The 21,737-nt window shown below is 39.7% G+C and overlaps 1 protein-coding gene across 1 annotated transcript in view; it reads right to left on the reverse strand.

Annotated features, from left to right (window-relative positions):
• Nucleotides 1–21,737, reverse strand: part of UNC80 (unc-80 homolog, NALCN channel complex subunit) — a 303,637-nt gene that overhangs the window by 70,756 nt on the left and 211,144 nt on the right. The window lies entirely within an intron of this gene.

Below are 21,737 nucleotides of genomic sequence, written 5' to 3' on the forward strand. Positions count from 1 at the left end.
GAAACAATTCCAGTGAAACATTGGATTTCATACTGCTGCAGGTGAAGTTAGAAATTTAGGAATAGTAATTACCTTATTTATGCAAAAGACAAGTAACCTTGAATTTAGGGTGATTATCTTCCATCCAAAAATAGTGGGAAAGGGGGGGGGATCAGACAAAACTGCTTAGTAATATGGATCTTCCAAACATTCAAGAGTTCTGTCATTGTAACTTACAACAATAAAGTTACACTAAAACATGCATTCATCTCCCTCCTTCCAACAGAAATTGCACATGCATGCACACACATGTAGATGAGATAAGTGGTCAGGGTAGCTGCACTAGAAAGATGGAATTAACCTGGTTAGGGTTGAAGAAGGGAAAATAAATGAACCAGAAGGGGAAAATAAATGGGCCAGGAATGAAATAAAAGAAAAGGAACCTTCTTTATGTGTTACTGAGTGTTAAAATTAATCATCATAGAGTCCTTCTCAAGGAATGGCTAATTTTCAAAACAGCAATTCAACTAAGATGATAGCTGCCATTGACTCATCTTATCTATTCAATTGTTTTCAATGTTAGTTTTGATTTTTAGTGAATTCCCTTCCTCCACCCACAACTAATTATTTAGAAGAAAAACGTTTCTTCCTGTAGAAAAATATTTTTATAAAGAACTGGTGCCAAAGAAGATTAAATAGAATTATTGTCATGTTATTATAAAATAATTTTTATATTTTGTTATATTGGTATCATTATAAAATAATTGTTTAACATTATTATTTTTCCTAAAATCCTCATTGCATTGATTGCTAGTTGGTTTTGTATATGAACGAAATAGTTTTTTATACACACTTATTAAAAAAGATTACACAAGCCATAAAATAGGCAAAAAATGTGTATTATTATTATTAAGAGTAGAAGGTAGACATTGGAACACCTTCTTAATTCTTAAAGAAATATGCACAGTCCTTCATTCCATCATACCAAAGCTCTGTTCTTAGGAGATGAAAAAGAGTGAAGAATGCCAAAAAGGTTATTGTTATAGATAACTGCTTTTCTATAGTTTGAAACATTAAAATGTGTGGACTTCAACTCCCAGAATTCCCCAGAGTTGACATCCACACATGTAAAAATTGCAATGTTCAAAAAACACTACTGTAGATCAAAGGAATGTAAAGATTTGAGTAGAAATTTTTGTACAAACAAGATAGTTAAAATAAAATTAGGAATTAGAAAAATTAGGAAATTGAATTAAAATTTTGGTAATATTTGGAAAATCCTAGGATTAGGATGGGGGGGACATTTGTGGTGGCTAAGACAGGAGATGGGAGGGAAACAAAGAGGAAAAGTCCCTGGAATGTGCCAGGCTAAAAACTCTGCAGTTGTGGCATAGAGATTCACTTGGTTTATCTAATCTGCATTTGTTTTCTCTGTTACTTGTAAGAATAAAAATGTTCCAAGGTTTTTATTCTACTAAATAATAAAAGATTTGGAGGAACTTCAAGAAGAACATGGAAGTTCTGGATTTTTCTGTCTCATGCACAATCCTAGTTAAAATGCATTTTTTTATTTTACAATTTTTTGGAGTGGGGGAGGCAACTCCTTGGATAATCTCTTCAGCTTTCTTTGCAAGATTTTGGAAATGGTTTTCTATTGCCTGTTTTCTACGGCTGAAAGAGAGTTTCTGGCCTAAAGATGCTTCACAGCAAAGATGGGACTAGAATTGCCTTAATCACTACACCAAATGGCTCTCTTTATTTATTTCAATATTTACAATTTATTTACAATATTTGTAATCACTTAAGATTCTGGCAAAATAAAAGAAGAAATCTACTGGAAACAAAAGTAAAAAATAATAAAAAAAGCTTCTTCCAACATGTTAAAAACAAGAAAAAAGTCAAGGAAACAATTGGCCCATTGCTGGGAGAAAGTGGCAAGAAGATGACAAGCAACAGGGAGAAAGCAGATCTACTTAACTCATACTTTGCATCTGTCTTTACACAAAAGGAAAAAACAATCCAACCTATCAAAAACAGCACTACAAAAAACAGATTAGAAACACAAGTTAAAATAGGGAAGAAAATGGTAAGTGAACACCTGTCTACCCTAGACAAGTTCAAATCACCAGGACCGGATGGATTACACCCCAAGGTTCTGAAGGAACTGGCAGACGTGATCTCAGAACCACTGAACTATATCTTTCAAAGATCCTGGAGCACAGGGGAGCTGCCAGAGGACGGGAAAAGAGCGGATGTAGTTCCCATCTTCAAAAAAGGAAAAAAAACAGATGCAGGAAACTACAGACCTATCAGTCTGACCTCAATACCGGGGAAGATTCTGGAAAAGATAATCAAGCAACGAATCACCGAACACCTAGAAGCAAACAAAGTAATAACCAAAAGCCAACATGGGTTTGTCAAAAGCAGATCATGCCAGACTAATCTTATCGCATTCTTTGACAAAATGACAAAATTAGTAGACCAGAGGAATGCTGTTGATATAATTTACTTGGACTTCAGTAAAGCATTTGATAAAGTAGACCATAACCTACTACTAGATAAAGTAGAAAATGTGGGTTAGACAGCACCACCACCAGATGGATTCGTAACTGGCTGACCAACCGCACTCAACGTGTAGTCCTCAACGGAACTACATCCACATGGAGGGAAGTATGCAGTGGAGTACCCCAAGGCTCTGTTTTAGGCCCAGTACTCTTCAACATCTTCATCAATGACTTGGACGAGGGATAGATGGGGAACTCATCAAATTTGCAGATGACACCAAGCTGGCAGGAATAGCCAACACTCCAGAAGATAGGCTCAAGTTACAGAAAGATCTTGACAGACTTGAACATTGGGCGCTATCTAACAAAATGAAATTCAACAGTGAAAAAGTAAGGTTCTACATTTAGGCCAAAAACAAAATGCACCAGTACCGTATATGTGGTACCTTGCTCAATAGTAGTACCTGTGAGAGGGATCTTGGAGTCCTAGTGGATAACCATCTAGATATGAGCCAGCAGTGTGCAGCAGCTGTTAAAAAAGCCAACACAGTTCTGGGCTGCATAAACAGAGGATAGAATCAAGATCACGTGAAGTGCTAGTACCACTTTATAATGCCTTGGTAAGGCCACACTTGGAATATTGCATCCAGTTTTGGTCGCCACGATGTAAAAAAGATGTTGAGACTCTAGAAAGAGTGCAGAGAAGAGCAACAAAGATGATTAGGGACTGGAGGATAAAACATATGAAGAACGGTTGCAGGAACTGGGTATGTCTAGTTTAACAAAAAGAAGGACTAGGGGAGACATGATAGCAGTGTTCCAATATCTCAGGGGCTGCCACAGAGAAGTGGGAGTTGGGCTGTTCTCCAGAGCACCTGAGGGTAGAACAAGAAGCAATGGGTGGAAACTGATCAAGGAAAGAAGCAACTTAGAACTAAGGAGAAATTTCCTGACAGTTAGAACAATTAATAAGTGGAACGACTTGCCTTCAGAAGTTGTGAATGCTCCAACACTGGAAATTTTTAAGAAAATGTTGGATAACCATCTGACTGAGATGGTGTAGGGTTTCCTGCCTGGGCAGGGGGTTGGACTAGAAGGCCTCCAAGGTCCCTTCCAACTCTGATGTTATGTTATGTTATGTTAATAAAGACTACAGTGACCCATGCAATGGACACCCACTGTATATGTTGAAGAGATACATTTGCACATATTGGGAGAATTTGCCCAGGGAAGATAGGACTGTCCACAGCTTTTGAAGGAAATGCTTTGCAAAATGTGCTGAATCATCTGCACAGCCATTTGGCTTCCCTGGTAGAAGTAGTCCTTGACTTACAACCACACTGACTTTAAAGTTTCTGTTACTAAATGAGAAATTTGTTAAGTGAGTTTTGCCCCATTTTACAACCTTTCTTGCCACAGTTGTTAATGGATTTGATGCAGTTCTCCACTGGCTTGTTAAAAGGTTGCAACAGATGATTACATGACCCCAGGACACTGCAACTGTTATAAATATGAGTCACTTGCCAAGCATCTGAATTTTGAATATATGACTATAGGCAGTGGTGGGATTCAGCCAGTTCACACCACTTCGGGAGAACCGGTTGTTAACTTTCAGTGCAGTTTGGTGAACTGGTTGTTGGAAGAAATCATTAGGACAGAGAACCGGTTATTAAATTATTTGAATCCCACTACTGACTATAGGCAATAGTGGGTTTCAAATCCCGTCGCTACCGGTTTGCTCGTGGGCTCTCGCGTGCTTGCGTGTGCGTGCAATGCTTCTGCACATGCGCAGAGACATCCGGACGGGTAGGTGGAGCCTCCCAATGCAGCCACTACCGGTTCGCCTGGATCGAGCGAACCGGTAGCAACCCACCACTGACTATAGGGATATTGCAAGAGTCATAAGTGAGAAAAACGATCATAAATCACCTTTTTCAGTGCTGTTGTAACTTTGAACAGTAACTAAATAAACTGTTGTAAGTGTTGAAGTTAAGCTTTGTTGTGCCTGCACTGCCCCTGCCCAGAAGGAGGCAGGTGTCCAAGTAGAAAGACTGCTTATTCCTTCAAGGGCCAGAAAATCACTTCCACCAATTTGCTTTTCTTTCAACAAATGGTTTAGACTTTTTTTTGATTCCTAATTATTATGATAGTCATTGTATTATTGTTTTGTCAAAAAAAAAACAACCCACAGTGAAATGGATAAAAATACTATATGGAAGTAATTTTGCCATTGTTCTGTTGTAGGAGGTTTTTCCTGTCTTCAACTCTGCTGGCTCCAGAACTGTTAGCATTCCTCCCATCCAAGAACTTACGGGTGACACCACTTAGTTTTTTCAGAGCAACCAAGATTGGCCAAGTGCCTTAGGTGTTATGAAATTAATTTGTGCTTATTGCAAGCCTTGCTGATGATGGCAGATCTAAAATATTCTTAATAATGAATCTTTAAAGTGCATCTCTGCACTCTCTCTGATCCTGCCAGGCACCTGCTCCTCCTTCAGACATGTTGCTTGAATGTCCCCAGTTGCTGATTCTGAAGAAGTCCACACCTTTTAAGGGAATGGTTACAAGAGGATATCAGGAGCTGCCTGTACAGATGACATTTTTTGTACCAAAATTGGTTTTTGACTAATGAAAAAGTATGCTTGCCAAAGTTTCAGTGACAGTCAGTGATTAAGTCAACAAAAGAAGCATGAAAAAATTTTGCATTTGAAAGATCCACTTTATGAGAGCATAATTTCCTGTTTATCTTTTTTTTTCCAGGAAAAAAAATAGTCATCTATTTGGCATAATTCCAAAGTAAGTCTTTAAATTATAATTACAGTAAATTTAATAGATAATGTTTTTGCTGTTTTGTACAGCAAAGCTGTACATCACTAAGTAATTGGCAACAGATGTGGGTCCCTTCCCCCACAAATCCAATTTAAAAAAAAGACTAATTTTAAAAAGAAGTATTTCTGGAAAAAACCTTCTTTAAGCTCATACATTCAAGAGATCTATAGCTCCCTCCTTAAACATAACCATAATTGATATATGGTTTCCCTTTGTGGCATTCATTTTCTATCAGTGTAAAGTAGGTCTGGTCTAGCCTTCTAACATAAAACTGTGCCTCCAAGAAAATGTGAGACAACTGTTATGATTGGAAAAAAGACCCACAGATTTATTAACTATAAAAAGCTGCAGTTAGTATAAAACAATGTATAGTATAGGTACCCAATAAGTAACCCTTTCTCACCAACTGCTAAGCAAAAACTACTTGGCCCAGGGCCCTAGGACATATGTCTTTAAATTGGATTGTTCTTAAGCAACCCTCCCTGAAGGCTAGATGAGGTTCCCAGTTTGTTCTACTCAGCCCCACAAATCAGGTTTGATGGTTTAAAGCATCCTGGCATGCTTTAAACCATCAAACCTTTCTGGCATGCTTTAAACCAGGGGTGTCAAACTTGATTTCATTGCATCAGGATTGTGTTTGACCTTGGGGGGGGCTGGATGGGTGTGGCCAGTTCGTCGTCACTCATGTCGGGGGCACCTGTGGAGGCCTGAGTGCTCTGCTTGCGAAAATGGGCTCCCAAGCTCTGTTTGTCTGTGATAGCCTCCTGACAACCTCTGCCAGTGAAAATGGAGCTTGGGAGTGTTGCCCGTGGCCCTCTTGAGCTCCATTTTCACTGCAGGCCAGTCCTTCGCTGTTTCCAGGGTGGCCCCGCGGGCCATATCTAAGCACCCCATGGGCTGGATCCTTGAATTTGACACCCCTGGTTTACTTGCCTCATGTGAAAACATGAGGCAAGTGACATTTCACTTGCCTCATGAAGGCAAGCAATAATCTACCTGGGTTCTTGTGCCACCAGACACTGGGGGCTTGAGATTCTTGCCCCACCTGTAGAAAATAGTTCAGGGAAGACTGCTGCTGCTTCTAAAAACAAAGCTGAAGAGTTTGGAGGCACTTTCAAAGCTTCGTATTCTCATACCTATATTCAGGCAACAACAGGTTGAAATATTTTTGTTTGGGCAGCTAAACAAGTGAGCTTATTAAGCAGCCAAGCACAGGGCTTCAGTCTTCCATCCTTGCCAACCTCAAGAACAGTCAGCCTGAAAGTTTGAGAGTCAAGAAACTTCTTCATTTGAAGGCTGATCTAGTACATTACTTCTGTAGTGCATGTGATGACACATTTTTGGATACGCAAATATTAAAAAACTGCCCAAAAAGAAAATATGCAAATTTGGACTAAACCCCACAAATGGAATTCTAATAGCAATAAAAATACAGCAACCCAGCTGAACATGTGTAATCACCTTCCTCCAGCAGAAGTAGCTTTGCGTGCTGGAAAATTAATTCTGACTATCAAGAACTGGGGAGGAGCAAAGGGTTCAAGTCAAGCACAAAAGTAACTAAGTCAGTCTAAAGAGGCTGCCTTTATGTAGCAATAGCATTTAGACTTGTATACTGCTTCACAGTGCTTTACAGCCCTCACTAAGCAGTTTACAGAGTCAGCATATTGTCTCCAGCAACCTGGGTCCTCATTTTACCCAGCTCAGAAGGATGGAAGGCTGAGTCAACCTTGAGCCTGGTGAGATTTGCAGTCAGCCAGAAGTCAACAGAAATAGCCTGCAGTACTGCACTCTGCGCCACCACAACTCATTGTAGACCCTGAGCCTAAAATTAGGCCTGACTCTCAACATCTTTAAAGCAATGTAGTACCCTTCCCAGAAGGAAGCTATTCAGACCTTAGTCCAAGGGGGCTCAAATGCAGCTATTCTTATTCAAAAGTCAAATAGAATAGAATAGAATAGAATAGAATAGAATAGAATAGAATAGAATAGAATAGAATAGAATAGAATTTTTTATTGGCCAAGTGTGATTGGACACACAAGGAATTTGTCTTGGTGCATATGTTCTCAGTGTACATAAAAGAAAAGATACGTTCATCAAGAATCATAAGGTACAACACTTAATGATAGTCTTAGGGTACAAGTAAGCAATCAGGAAACAATCAATATCAATATAAATTGTAAGGATACAAGCAACAAAGTTACAGTCATTTAGTCATTAAGTGGAAGGAAATGGGTGATGGGAATGATGAGAAGATTAATAGTAGTGCAGATTTAGTAAATAATTTGACAGTGTTGAGGGAATTATTCGTTTAGCAGAGTGATGGCATTTGGGGAAAAATTGTTCTTGTGTCTAGTTGTTCTGGTGTGCAGTGCTCTATAGCATCATTTTGAGGGTAAGAGTTGAAACAGTTTATGTCCAGGATGTGAGGGGTCTGTAAATATTTTCACAGCCCTCTTTTTGACTCGTGCAGTATACAGATCTTCAATGGAAGGCAGGTTGGTAGCAATTGTTTTTTCTGCAGTTCTAATTATCCTCTGAAGTCTGTGTCTGACTTGTTGGGTTGCAGAACCAAACCAAACAGTTATAGAGGTGCAGATGACAGACTCAATAATTCCTTTGTAGGATTTTCTTTGTGGATCAGCAGCTCCTTGTACTCCTTGCAAAAGTCCCTTCTCTGTCCTGTATAGTCAGTGCAAATTGCTGGATGCTGCAACCAGTAGTTGACCTCTTTTGCTTGCTGCATGTCTTTGTGCTGTACTGTTAAGAAGTTACAATTCACAAGGCAGAGCAACCAAGAAATGCAGTACCCCCAAAAGGTCAACAATTGTTACGTTATACATTATTTCATTTTCAAAGCTTTCAGAAAAATATTCAGAAGCTTAATGTCAAAGAACATTAAAAATATTGAATGCTCACTTGAATCAGAATATTGTTCCTTGTGGTGCTTACCAGTTATGCTTACTTTACTTCCAAGATATGCAAAAGAATCTCTTATACTTTTTCAATAAACAAATTTTATTGAACAAGTACAATTTATCTATCTTTATTGCTCTACTGGGTGAGTCAGGTAAAGCATTGAGATTTGATTTCTGCAACATTTACCTGGATGGTGATTTTGCCAGTTTCATTTGTTATACTACTAATGATTTCCTGAGTATGGCCCAGAGATAGGTTGCTACCGGTTCACCCCAGTTCAGGCAAACTGGTAGCAGCAGCTGTGAGAGGCTCCTCCCTCCTGCCCAGACATCATCATGTGCATGTGCAGCGAACTGATAGCAAAGGTAAGTGAAACCCACCCCTGGTATGGCCATATCAGCAGCAAAGGTAAAGTCTATCATTATTGAATCATATGGCTCTGTAACAATATCATTAGTCTTTCCATCCAATGCTTTTTTTTTTTTTTTGGAATATGATCCATGCATATATGGTGGCAAAAGGATATCACCTTAATGAACTCCAGTTTTTTATTTATTTATTTATTTACATTTATATCCCGTCCTTCTCCGAAGACTCAGGGCGGCTTACACTATGTCAAGCAATAGTCTTCATCCATTTGTATATTATATACAAAGTCAACTTATTGCCCCCAACAATCTGGGTCCTCATTTTACCTACCTTATAAAGGATGGAAGGCTGAGTCAACCTTGGGCCTGGTGGGACTTGAACCTGCAGTAATTGCAAGCAGCTGCTGTTAATAACAGACTGCATTAGTCTGTTGAGCCACCAGAGGCCCACCAGAGTTGAAATGAAGGAGCATCGACTGTCCGTACTTCCATAATGGGTTTGGATGATTCAGCATATTTTGAGTGATGTAGTTACTCAACACTTAGAGCCAGTTTGATGTAGTTAAAATACTAAATTGGAACAGAGAGATTTTGAATTCCAGTCCTCTGAGGCATAATGGCAGCTGAATAATTTTGGAGCAGTCACCCTCTTTCAGTCTTAGGAATGGGGCAAAGGCAAGTCACTTCTGAAAAGGAGGAGGAGGAGGAGGAGCTAGAATCCTTGCCCAAATGCTGCAATGGTGCATTATCAAAAGCTGTTTAATTAATAAATTAAGCTATTAATAAATATGTATATTTCTTGACAAAACACAAAATGTAATTCCAGTAGATGCCAAGTTGTGAATATTTGATCAATGCAGCTATGCCCAGGTTTAAATTCAGCTTGATTTTCTGTAGTTCTTTTATCTATTTCAGATAGGAGGCAATTGAGAAATATTCTTTCCATAATTTTATATTCAATATTCAGCAGAGAAATATCTCTGTATTTGCTACATGAGGTTTATTTCCTCTCTTGTGTAATAGAATGATAACTGACTATTATTTCAGTTCCCATATTTTCCTAATAAAACTTCAAGTTTAAGAACCAAAGGAATCCTGGGAGTCTTATATATATTTCTGGCTCCAGCTAATTTCATCCTGGCAACTTCCTTTCTTCAAGGACTTTTGTATTTCATCCAGTCCTGAAGGGACTTGGTCTATAGAGTATATTGATTTAAAATATATATATCTGAACTATATTTAATAATACTATTATCCAAAGTTGGGTGTTTTACAAGTTCCGTGAAATATTTCTTCCATTGTTCTACATCCCTACCATCCTTTTTTCTTGTTACACAAAATTCTGTCATTTTCATCTGTGATAATATCACTAATAAGTGCTTTATATTTTCTTGCCCGTTCTTTCATAATATGAAATAGTTTTTTCAAGCTATCCTTTTCTCTTGTTTTCCTTTGATTTGACAATTGTTTAACCACATCAAAACTTTGTGTATTTTCTTGGTGTACTTATTCACCTTGATGGTAGTACTATGAATAACAATTCTCACTTTAGATGAGTAGGTCTGAAGTTATAGAATGTGCTTTTATGTGCTTCAGGTTGTTTTTAGATTTCTTTTGAAATTATCAGGAGTATCTGATGGATATTATTTTTATTCCATCCAGCAAAGGGCTTTAAGCTTGTTTATTACTAGTTATAATTAGTTGTTTAATTTGGTGTGACCAACATTCAGTATTAAATTGAATCAATTTTTATTCTAGCACATTTTAAGAAAGTCAGTTTGTTTTAGTGGTTAAGGTACCAGTCTAGAAACCAGAAGACTATGAGTTCTAGTCCTGCATTAGGCATGAAAGCCAGCTGGATGACTCTGGGCTCTTTCTCTCATGAGACTCTCTCTCATCCCAGCCATCTCACAGGGTGGTTGTTGTGGGGAAAACAGGAAGAGGAAGGATTACTACACATGTCCAGTACCTTAATTTTTTTAATAAAAATAATAAAAGTGAGATAAAAATAAATAAACTGATAACATTAACATTTATTCTGACCACCAGAAATTTCTGTGTAAACAGAAACAATGATTTTTAAAAAATTACCTGGGCTGAGCCATGTTTGTAAATGTTGAGTTTGATGACTAAAAAGGTGTTTGTTAATATTAAACAGTGAAGAACAGTTGCCACATCATAGAAGTCATCCAGTCCTTTACATTTGCTTTAGGATGTATTTGTTCTTTGCATCTTTATTGTCACAATGGCAAATTTGGATGTTGAAGTCATTGGCAACTATGAGATAGCCAACTTTTTGGAAATGCTGTGATTTCTCATGCAGAGTGCTCTGCACTATTACTTGGTATATAGACAGAGACAGTTTGCAGCTGCAGATGAAGCACAGTTAGGTGTTCATTTATTCATTTATCAGTGAATTATAATTGCATTCAAAAATTGAGCTGATACTACTCCCACTTCATGGTACCACATCGATTTGTGGATCTGCTATGATACAATGAAAAGCTTGAATGTAAAGCTGGTATTTTAATTAAGGTAATGCTATAAATAGCTGAAATTAGGACTGACTCAAATATTGCAATATTTTTGTATACATTATTTTGGGAAGAAAATGTTGAGAGATGTAGGAGAAACTCAGTAATCATTTGAATAAAGAAGTAAGGGAATAGCTAGTATTTGCAGAACCAGAAACAAAATTAACTATTAATAAGTTAGAGAAGTGGATGTAAGACCCCTGCTTTTAAAAACTGTCTTCTGAAAGATCTCAATATATTATTTGCTTATTTGCTTCTCAGCAGAAGAGAATATGATTATATGAATTAGAATTTTTAGGAGTATAAGATACTCTATATCACTATTATTTTATGTACTGTATATATTTATTTAACGATGAGTGTATATATACCTATTTATGCAGCATAACCCTAGGCAACTGACATATAATTATAAACATGCCAAATTTAATATAAATTGATCAAATGATTTTCAAATTATACTTCATTAACATCTCTTTTTTTAAAAAAAATATCAATAACTATAGCCTTTTTGTTTTGAATCAGTACCCTTTAATTTACTGTTAAAATTTGCAAAGAAATTTGCAGTGGTATATTTCAGAAATGTTTTAGTACAAAGGAAATATGTTTATAAGAAACAATAAGGCTATATAAACTTTCAAAGGGGTGATTCATTCATTCATTCATTTTGAAACAGTTTTGATCAAATCACTCCTCTGAATCTTCAGATCTTATTTCCCAGGTGATCTGCAGCGTCAAATCAAATTAGGCACTTTCAAATTGCTTTGAAAAGATTCAAAGGTGATTTAGGGATTAGATGGAGCTTTCTGATGTTTTCTGGTTTTGTAGAATTTAAACAGCATTTGGATAAAGCTAGAAGAGGCAAGTTGAATGCTGCCACTTGGCTCTTCAATAGCCAAGGAGCCTTATCGACTTATTGTCTTCTCTACGAGTTTATAATTGGGCCCAATTAAGGAGTTGGTTAATGCTGAGCTCTAGTTCAACATCTTCATAAATGATTTAGATGAAGAAATAGAAGGGGAACATATCAAATTTACAGATTACACTAAACTGATAAAAATAGTCTACACACCAGAAAATAGGCTCAAGATCCAGATGGATTTTGACAGACTTGAATACTTGGCCCTAGCTAACAAAATGAAATTCAATGTAGAGAAAAGTAAGCTTTTATACTTAGGCAAATGTACAGGTACAAATTAGGTGAAACCTGGCTCAATAGCAGTAACTGTGAGAGGGATCTTGCAGTCCTAGTGGACAGTCAATCAATCAATATAAAAGAGCTGGAAGGGATCTTGGAGGTCTCATAGTCCAACCCCCTGCTCAAGCAGGAGACTCTATACCATTTTAGATAGGTGGCTGTCCAGTATTTTATTTAAAAACTCCAGTGATGAAACACCTGCAACTTCTGGAGGCAAACTGTTCCACTGGTTAATTGCTCTCACTGTTAGGAAGTATCTCCTTAATTCTAGGTTGCTTCTCTCCTTGATTAGTTTCTATCCATTGTTTCTTGTCCCACGCTCTGGTGCTTTGGAAAATAAGTTGACCCCCTCTTCTTTGAGGCAGCCTCTCAAACACTGGAATATTTCTATCATGTCACCCCTAGTTCTTCTTTTCTCTAGACTGTTCATACCCAATTCCTGCAACTGTTCTTCATATACTTTTGTCTCCAGACCTTAACCATCTTAGTTGCTCTTCTTTGCACTTTTCCAAAGTCTCAACATCTTTTTAGTAATATGGTGACCGAAACTGGATGCAGTATTCCAGGTGAGGCCTTGTTAAGGATTTATAAAGTGATACTAATACTTCACATGATTTTCATTCTATGTTTCTGTTTATACAACCAAGGATTGTAATAGGCAATGACAAAAAAAAAACCTGCAGGGGCTAGTCCAGACTCACAGGTGTAACAGAGAGAGGTGGGGGGGGGGCAGGCTTAAAATGTGGCTTATTTTTTGTCAAGAAAATCTGTATGTATTTAAACTTTTTAATGATAATATTAAGCTTTGTTATTTGTTGCCAATATTGTTTTTCTTCTTCAGCTAGATGCATTTTAGTCTTATTAATTCAGCATCCTTACAACAAACCATACTGTTATGTATATTCCATTATCGATTCTAAAGAGTCCTTTGGTTGAGTAACTTGTTAAGTTCGGGAAGTAACGAGGCTGGAGACCAGGGTAGTGACAACAGCTCTTTAATATAGGGTGAACCCAGCAACAGGCTGGGGGAAAAACCTCTCCTTTTATACAGTTCTACTGGAGGCTTCGTCCAATCAGCAACGTGCTGATTTCCCGCTCAAATATTTAAAGGTACAAACATGAATACATAACCTCCTCCTCCCAGAAAACACTTTGCCTCTATTTACATATTTATTTACATGTTATTTTCGCGTAGTCACGCAAATAACCTAGGCGTCCTAGTTCTTTCTGACCTGCGCGGTTCAGTTCTGGGTGGTGTTTTGAGCTGGTCGGAGGGCTGTTTTCTCCTCCCAGCTCTTTCTCTGAGCCAACGGGCACCGGATTATTGGCCGACCCTTTTTCTTGGCCATCCGGCCTTGGATTATTTTTGAAACTGTCCCTGCTGTTTCCCTCGGGAACCTGATGGCGTCGCTGGAACTCTGGGACCTCAGCTAAGTCTTGCGCCTCCCCCGGGTCATTGTCAGCTGTGAATTCAAATTGGTATTGGTCATGATCTGTTTCATTTGGTTCGGTTTGATCAGTTATTCGTTTCCTTATCTGATCTATGTGGCGCCTCCACACTCGGTTGTCTGGTAGCTCTACCACGTACGATTTTGGGCCGGTTATCTTTATTATTTGTCCTGCAGACCAACTAGGGCCGTCTCCATAGTTTCGGGCCCACACCGTCGCCTATGCTCATTTCCTTGTCTTTTCTAGTTCCCCTTGTAACCCTCTGGTGTGTAATGGGGATTCAAGCAGTCAAGTGGGCATCGGAGTTTCCGTCCCATTAGTAATTCGGCTGGGCTTTTCCGGTGGCCGTGCTTGGGGTTCTGTGCTGAGCAGCTAAGAAAAAGTCTATCTTTGTTTGCCAGTCACCTGGCTTGAGCCTGACAATGCCTCCTTAGCGCCCGGACGGAACGCCTGCAAGGCCATTCGACGAGGGTGGAAAGGCGCAGAGAGGCATGTCGGATGCCCTCCTCTGCCAGGTATTCTTCAAACTGGGCTGCCGTGAATTGAGGCTCATTGTCGGACACCAGAGTGTCCGCAACCCGTGAGTTGCAAATAGGTGGCGAGGGCTGCGATTACTGCCGGCCGTAGTGGATTTCATGAGTATGATCTCCAACCATTTAGAGAATGCATCAACAACCACTAGGAATGTTTGGCCGTGGAAGGGCCAGCAAAATCAATGTGGATTCTTGACCAGGGCCCTTGGGGCTTTTCCCATTCTCTGACTGGGGCCGTTGGGGTAGAGGTCTGGACTCTTGGCAAGCCTGGCATTTCCCTACCCTCTCAGCAATCTCTGCGCCCATGAGTGGCCACCACACATAGCTTCTAGCTAACCCTTCATCCTTACGATCCCTGGGTGACCTCGTGGAGGAGGTCCAATACCTTTCCCTTAATTTATCAGGAATTATTACACGATCACCCCATAACAGGCACCCCTTGAGCCGAGAGCTCATCTCTTTTTAACAAATTCTTGAACTGCTCGCCGCGCAGCGGGCCACCCTCTGTACCCAACCGAGTACAGTCCTTAACACAATGTCCCGTATGATGCCCGAGCCACTTCCTTAGATGTGACTGGGCCAGAGTCCAAAGAGTCAATAAGTAGGATGGGCGCCCGGTGGGTCGTCGCCTGGTAGTGGGCATCGGCTTAACGCGCCTGCATGCCCCACTTCTTTTCCTGGTCGATGCTGCAGCTTGTACGAATAAGCGGCTAAGAATATAGTCCATCGGGTCAGTCGTGGCGAAAGTGCCACAGGCGCGGTCGCCAGCCAGTATCCCTAGTAGCGGTCTGTGGTCAGTCACGATTTCAAAATCCCGCCCAAAGACATATTCGTGGAATTTTTTAACCCCTGACACAATGGCTAGTGCTTCTTTATCTAATTGGCTGTAGACTCTCTCTGGGGAGGACATCGATCTAGAGTAAAAGCTATAGGGGCTTCTGTGCCGCTTTGGAAGTCTATGGCTGAGTACAGCCCCCACCCCATAAGGGGAGGCATCGCAAACCAGCACTAGGGGTAATGAGTTGTGATATTGGATGAGCAGGCTATCACTTGAGAGCAGGTTCTTTACTGCTTCAAAAGCCCTATTTTCTGACTTTCCCCAAGACCAAACAGTATTTTTCCCTAAGAGCCTATGCAGCGCAACGGTTGCTTTGTTCTTTAAAAAGACCGCGTAAAAATTCACCAATCCAGGAATGCCTGCAGCTCTGCTTTGTTTTTGGGCGCTGGAGCCTTCCTAATTGCCTTAACCTTGCTCTCAGTGGGGTGAATTCCTTCTTGTCTATCCGGTAGCCCAAGAAATCGACGGATTAACCCCCTATCTGGCATTTGTTTGCCTTGACTTTTAATCCGCTGTCCGGAAAATGCCCAAAACCTTTCTTAACCGCCTCCCCAATTCCTCCATGTTTTCCCTGAAATTAGGACATCATCGTAGGGAACTACCCTGGGAGCCCCTGCAGTAGTCGTTCCATTAGGTTTTGGAACAGCCCTGGTGCCACACTACCCCAAATTGCAATCGGGTGCACTTGAAGGCCCCCTGTGCGTTACAATCGTTTGGGCTTCGCCAGCGGGCGCTCACGGCAGTTGTTGGTAGGCTTGGGCCAAGTCTAACTTTGCAAAGACTTGCCCTTGCCCCAAAGAGTGCAATAAGTGTTGCACCACGGAACCGGGTAAGCGCTTTTCTGTAAGGCTTTGTTAAGCCGCCTTGTAGTCAGCGCAAATTCTAATTGACCCGTCCGGCTTTATTGGGGTGATTGGCGTCCCACTTTGCGTGATCGACTGGCACCAAAATCCCTGATTTATGAGCTTGTCCAGCTCCTTATCGATTTTTGGTTTTAGGGCAAAAGGACTCTCCTCGCCTTAAGCCGAATGGGAGCTACCTGGGGGTCTAAGTTGAAGGATATAGGGTCCCCTTGTACTTGCCCAGGCAGTCCTTGAAGACATCTTCGAACTCGTTAAAGAGAATGTCTTTCAGGTTACAGTCACTTCTGTAGATGCCAGTCACTCCCATGCCCAGGGCACGAAACCAGTCTAGTCCCAACAGACTGGGTAGAGTTCCTTCGACGATCGTGATGGGCAGGGTCTTCTTGTGTGGACCGTATCGACTCGGACGGAGGTGGTCCCTCGAACAGGGATGCGATTCCCTGGTAGTCGTGGACTCGTAGCCGTTGTGCTTGCAGGTGGCGCCGCGACGACGGCAGTGACTTCGCCAAAGTGTCCCAGGACATGATGGTGATCGCTGATCCCGTGTCTACTTCAAGCCGGCACCGTACTCCCTCTATTTTTGGTTTGGTGAAGATCTTCTTCTCCACTCGCGGGCGCCTATGACCACAGTTGTTTGGTTGAATCCGCCTTTTTGTTTGAGCCAATCGCGGTCGCCTTGCCGATTCCGCCTGATTGGCCGATTTGAATTTTCGGCGGGAAGGTTGGGCCGCTCGACAAACTTGAGCTAGGTGCCCTTTCTTCCCACACCGCCGGCAGGTCGCGGCCCTTAAACTTGCAGCGTTGGCGCTGGTGTTGACCTCCGCAGCTCCGCATTCATCTCTGTCCCTTTGTCGCGTTCGGTCCGCAGACCCCTTCCTCATCTTCACCGCCGGATTCGTCTGAACCTCCTCCTGGTGCACCGGGTTGCCTTCGCCGCCTTTGGTGGGACAGGCTTGCAGTGTCTCCGCCGCTTGGGTGGACATTTCATGTGCTCTGGCTTCGCCCAGAGCGGTGGCCAGCGTTAGGTTGCTCTTGCCAGCAGCCGTCGCCGCAAACGGATGTCTTTGACCTCGGATGAGTTGCTCGAGGAGCACCTCGCCCAGGTCGCGGTATCCGCAGTCCTTGACGCTTCTTAGGGCGGCCATGTAGTCACCGATGGTTTCGCCCTCCATCTGCCTTCGCTCTCCGAATTCAAACCGCCGACGATTTGGACGGCGTGCGGTGGTTTTTAGTAAAGTCTGTAGAGTTGGCCATGACACCGACTGCAACGGCGTTGGCTCTGCCAGGGCTTCCGCGATATCAATGACCTCCGGACCACAGTGGCTTAAGAAATAAGCCCTTTTCGGTTATCTGGAACTCCTTGCAGTTCGTTGGTTTCTAGAAAGCCAAACGGGTCATATACGTCCCATTTCTCTTAGCCGGGTCAAACGGTGCGGGCGGAGTGTAACTGGCCATCTCCGCTTTTCTGCCCTGAGTTTGCTGGGTTCGGGTCTATCGTGCTTCAGCTCGGTTCTGGTTCTCCTTAGCCTCGAGATCCCACCTTCGTCGCCAATGTTAAGTTCGGGAAGTAACGAGGCTGGAGACCAGGGTAGTGACAACAGCTCTTTAATATAGGGTGAACCCAGCAACAGGCTGGGGGAAAAACCTCTCCTTTTATACAGTTCTACTGGAGGCTTCGTCCAATCAGCAACGTGCTGATTTCCCGCTCAAATATTTAAAGGTACAAACATGAATACATAACATAACTTATAAGTGCAACATCATTAGCATTATGACTTTTGATGATTATGACTTCACATGACAGCAGAGCTTTCACATTCCTGTTCCACTTTTATACACAGTTGCATTGAGACAGCATTTGCTTAAATGATGGCGGATGTAACATCTAATGCTAAATTACTGCATTTTCATATGTCTAGATTTCATTTCTTTGGACTACTAATCCTGTGGTTTGGGGGTGGCAAAAGAGCTTTCACCAGTATAATTTCAAAATCTAAAACATACTTCTTTTCAAGTTTCAACTGGATTTCATTCTTTGCTTTTCACATCTTTTCATAATTGAGAAAATTGTTTTTTCATAACTGCTTTTATATAGCATATTGTTATTTGATTAAAGTATATTAGTAAAGTAATATGAAATATTTTAAATACAGAGTGTCTTCATTTGGTTTAATAGCACAGTGGTTGAGAATATTATGATAGTAGGGTCCAAGCTTTGAAATCCTAATTTCCTCTACATTATGATAAATTGTCAATTTTGCCCCTATTAGATTGTGGTTAGAATATCAGCACCTTCTTTTGTTCCTTTTTTAAAGTGGATTGGAAGTGGGTCTTCTCAAGATTAATTCAGTTAAGAGCCAGAATCGTTAAGATGTATGTGAGAATTTCTCCATATAATTCAAGAATAGAAAGGGAAAAGTGTTCCCTATCTTTTGGAAATCCAAGAGAGTAATTGGGAAAGTGCAGAAACATTCCCTAATCGGCTCTAACTGAAAGGAGGGTGGGGTCAGTGCTATATTTCCAAATTTCTAAATTAATGATAAATCTTCCAAATGAAAAAAAACAAATCTTACAAATCTTCCAAAATGAAGAAATGTAGGAACAGTAGTGGAACAGAAAGTAAACACTAGAATTTAAGGGAATTGGAAAATTTATTTCTAATTTTAATGACGGCACATTTTTGGTGACTTTTTGGAGGCCCTCAGAAAGATAAAAAATATTCACGGAGAATTGCTATATACCTATCAGCACATTAAAAATAAAGACTTGGCTGTATTCAAAAAGCTATGATACATATTTAGAAGCCAGTGCATTGTGTTCATTGAAGCTTATTTCCATGCCAACATATACAGCAATAAAACCAATTACTATTGTAACATGCTTTGGTGAAAGTGTTTAAGAAATTTGTCATTATTGGTGAGGCCACTAATGGTGTGTTTTCAATCATATAAAAGAGCTTGTGTGTGTGTGTGTGTTTGTTTGTTTGTTTGTAAAAGAGATGATACAATTTAGGATCCATTTAATTGATACTATTGAAGGTATTCAATCTATATTAATAATTATTTCTTATGCCACAGATGCAACCATTCTTAGCTAGTGGTATTTTCCTAAATAAAAAAAGACATACGTGTTGGCTATGTATATATATTTTAAAAAGCAATAAAATGGACTCCATTTGGATTCATTTGTCATGGTGCATGTTGCCACAGGGGTTGAATTTATTGTGTCAGGCAGCTTGTGCAGCAGGCCTAAAGAATTCATTGGTTAGTCAGAAAATAGAGTGGCATCCAATGATGTCAAAATTATAGTAGCAGATCTTATTTTTCAGAGCCATAATTTTTTTTAGCCACCTGATTAAAATATCCTCCCCCAATCTTTTGAAAGCATTCTAAGCTATTTTCCTGTTTTAAACATTTTCAAAAACACTATGGGCCTCCAGAGGAAAAATGCAAGTTAAATTCTTTTGAAGCAAGGTTCTTTTAAGCTTCCATTACCTACTGTGGTATTTCATAAAGCTCAGGCTGCAGTCCAAGGTTGTTGGGAGGTTTTGCTTAAGGGAGAAAATGATCAAGACAAAGGAATTACTTGCTTCATTTCATTCACCAGCCTAGTGAAGTATTCAGTAGTCTTACCTGAATCCTAGCCAGATGGAGAATCTATCATATTTGATACAAAGTGTAAAGATGGATGCTCATGCAAGATTTTCTGTTAACTGACAGAAAAATACCAACTGTTTTCTGCTAAAAAATGAGCAGAAGAGGAAGAAATCAAAAATTCCTTAAAGATAATAGCAAAGTCTGTGCTCTTTGTACTCTATGGTCCTGGTGGTAAATATCGAAACACGAAGATCATTCCAGTGTCTAAAAACATGATTAACTATATATGCTTTACATATGGTTTATGTAACTTGCCCCTTCCTCTCAATTTGCTTTGCAGACATCTGCAGCAGATAATGTTCATTCAGGCCAAGAAAATATGGTATTCTTGATTTCAGAAAATCAAGATGTTGTTAAAAGCGTAAGAGTGGGGCCTGCCAATTAGCTAGCAATCTTTGATGGGCCCAAATATCCCAATTTCTGACAAAATAGGCCCCTCAATGCGTTTCCAAAGAGCAGCAGTGCATTTCCATCTTAAAGAAAGAGTTGGGTTAACGAAAAGTAATAAAAGAGACCCTTCTAGTAGCATTTTGAATCCTTTCCTCATTATTTGTAGCTAATTTATCTTACCATTTTCTTCACATATTCACACAACCTAGAAGAACAGCTTTTAAATATGTTTTTAACTCCTTTATGATGTTTTGCTTTAATGGCCAGGATGACGTGGACCTCTGCTAAATGGTTTTTATTAAATTTAATGGAATGATCTCTATGCCCTGCAGCATATTTACAAATAAGCCATCTTGGTATTGCAAAAAAAATTGTTATTAATTTATTCTCTTTGCTGACTTTTGTGTATGTATATACTTTCACTAAGTTTCTTCTCTGAAAAGTCAAGAGCAGGTTTTATAAAACAGATTTCCCACATTCTAGATTCCTGGCCTTAAATGTCAGTATTTTTTTAAAAATATGTATCCCACCTTTTTTTCCCCTTCATTTACAACTCAAGGTGGTGAACATATCAATACTCTTTCCTCCAATTTTCCCAACAACAACTTTGGGAGGTGAGTTGGAAGACAAGATTTGCCTTAGGCAATTTTTCCCCTAGCATAATTTCTGCATCATTCTATATAATTCCAAATTTTGTTGGACTATTTAAATGAGATAATTGAAGATACCACCATAATTAATTATTATGGTTTCATTAGTGTAGATTTATAGTCCATCTAGGAATGGATTGTCATATTGGGAATCATAATAATTTTCACTCATGGTTGTGTTATAGAAACATCACAACAACCACACATTAAATTGTAGAATAGAGGATTTTAGGATAAATTAATAAAAGGAATGAAATTTAACATTGATTGATTGTCTATATTCAGAAACATGTTCTTTCTATCTATCTATCATCTATCTATCTATCTCCTCTTACCAGTTTGTGATTCTAATATGCATCCTTCCACTACAGCAACAGAATTCTCCTATCAAGGAATCATGCTTATCATTTTTCCAACTGTATTAAAATATGCTTTTTTTAAAACCAGGATATATATGCTAACTTTATCTTACCTTAATATAGGTAGTCCTCAACTTATAACAACAATTGAACCCAAAATTTCTGTTGCTAAGTGACAAAGTTATTAGGGGTTTTTGCCCCATTTTATGACCTTTCTTGCCACAGTTGTTAAGTGAATCACTGCAGTTGTAAAGCTAGTAAGGGTTGTTAAATGAATCTAGCTTCCCCATTGATTTTGCTTGTCAAAAGGTTGCAAAAGGTGATCACATAACCCAGAGACACTGCAACTATTATAAATATGAGCCAGCTGCTAAGCATCCAAATTTTGATCATGGGGATGATGCATAAGTGTAAAAAACAGTTATAAATTGCTTTTTTCTGTGCAGTTGTAACTTCGAACGGTCACTAAATGAATGGTTTAGGGCTATCTGTGTTAAGAATGTCAGCATTAAATAATAATTTTCTTTCCAAATTCACACTCCTTCTATTTTGGGTATTAAGTCTTCCCAATTGATTAGAAATCTGATTCTTTTATATCTTCCTTCACTTTCTGAAAAAGAAAGTTGTCAGTGAAATACTGGTAGATTAGGATTTTTTAAGTATGCCCATG

The sequence above is a fragment of the Ahaetulla prasina genome, chromosome 1, assembly GCF_028640845.1.
Source record: "Ahaetulla prasina isolate Xishuangbanna chromosome 1, ASM2864084v1, whole genome shotgun sequence".
Classification (NCBI taxonomy): Eukaryota; Metazoa; Chordata; class Lepidosauria; order Squamata; family Colubridae; genus Ahaetulla; species Ahaetulla prasina.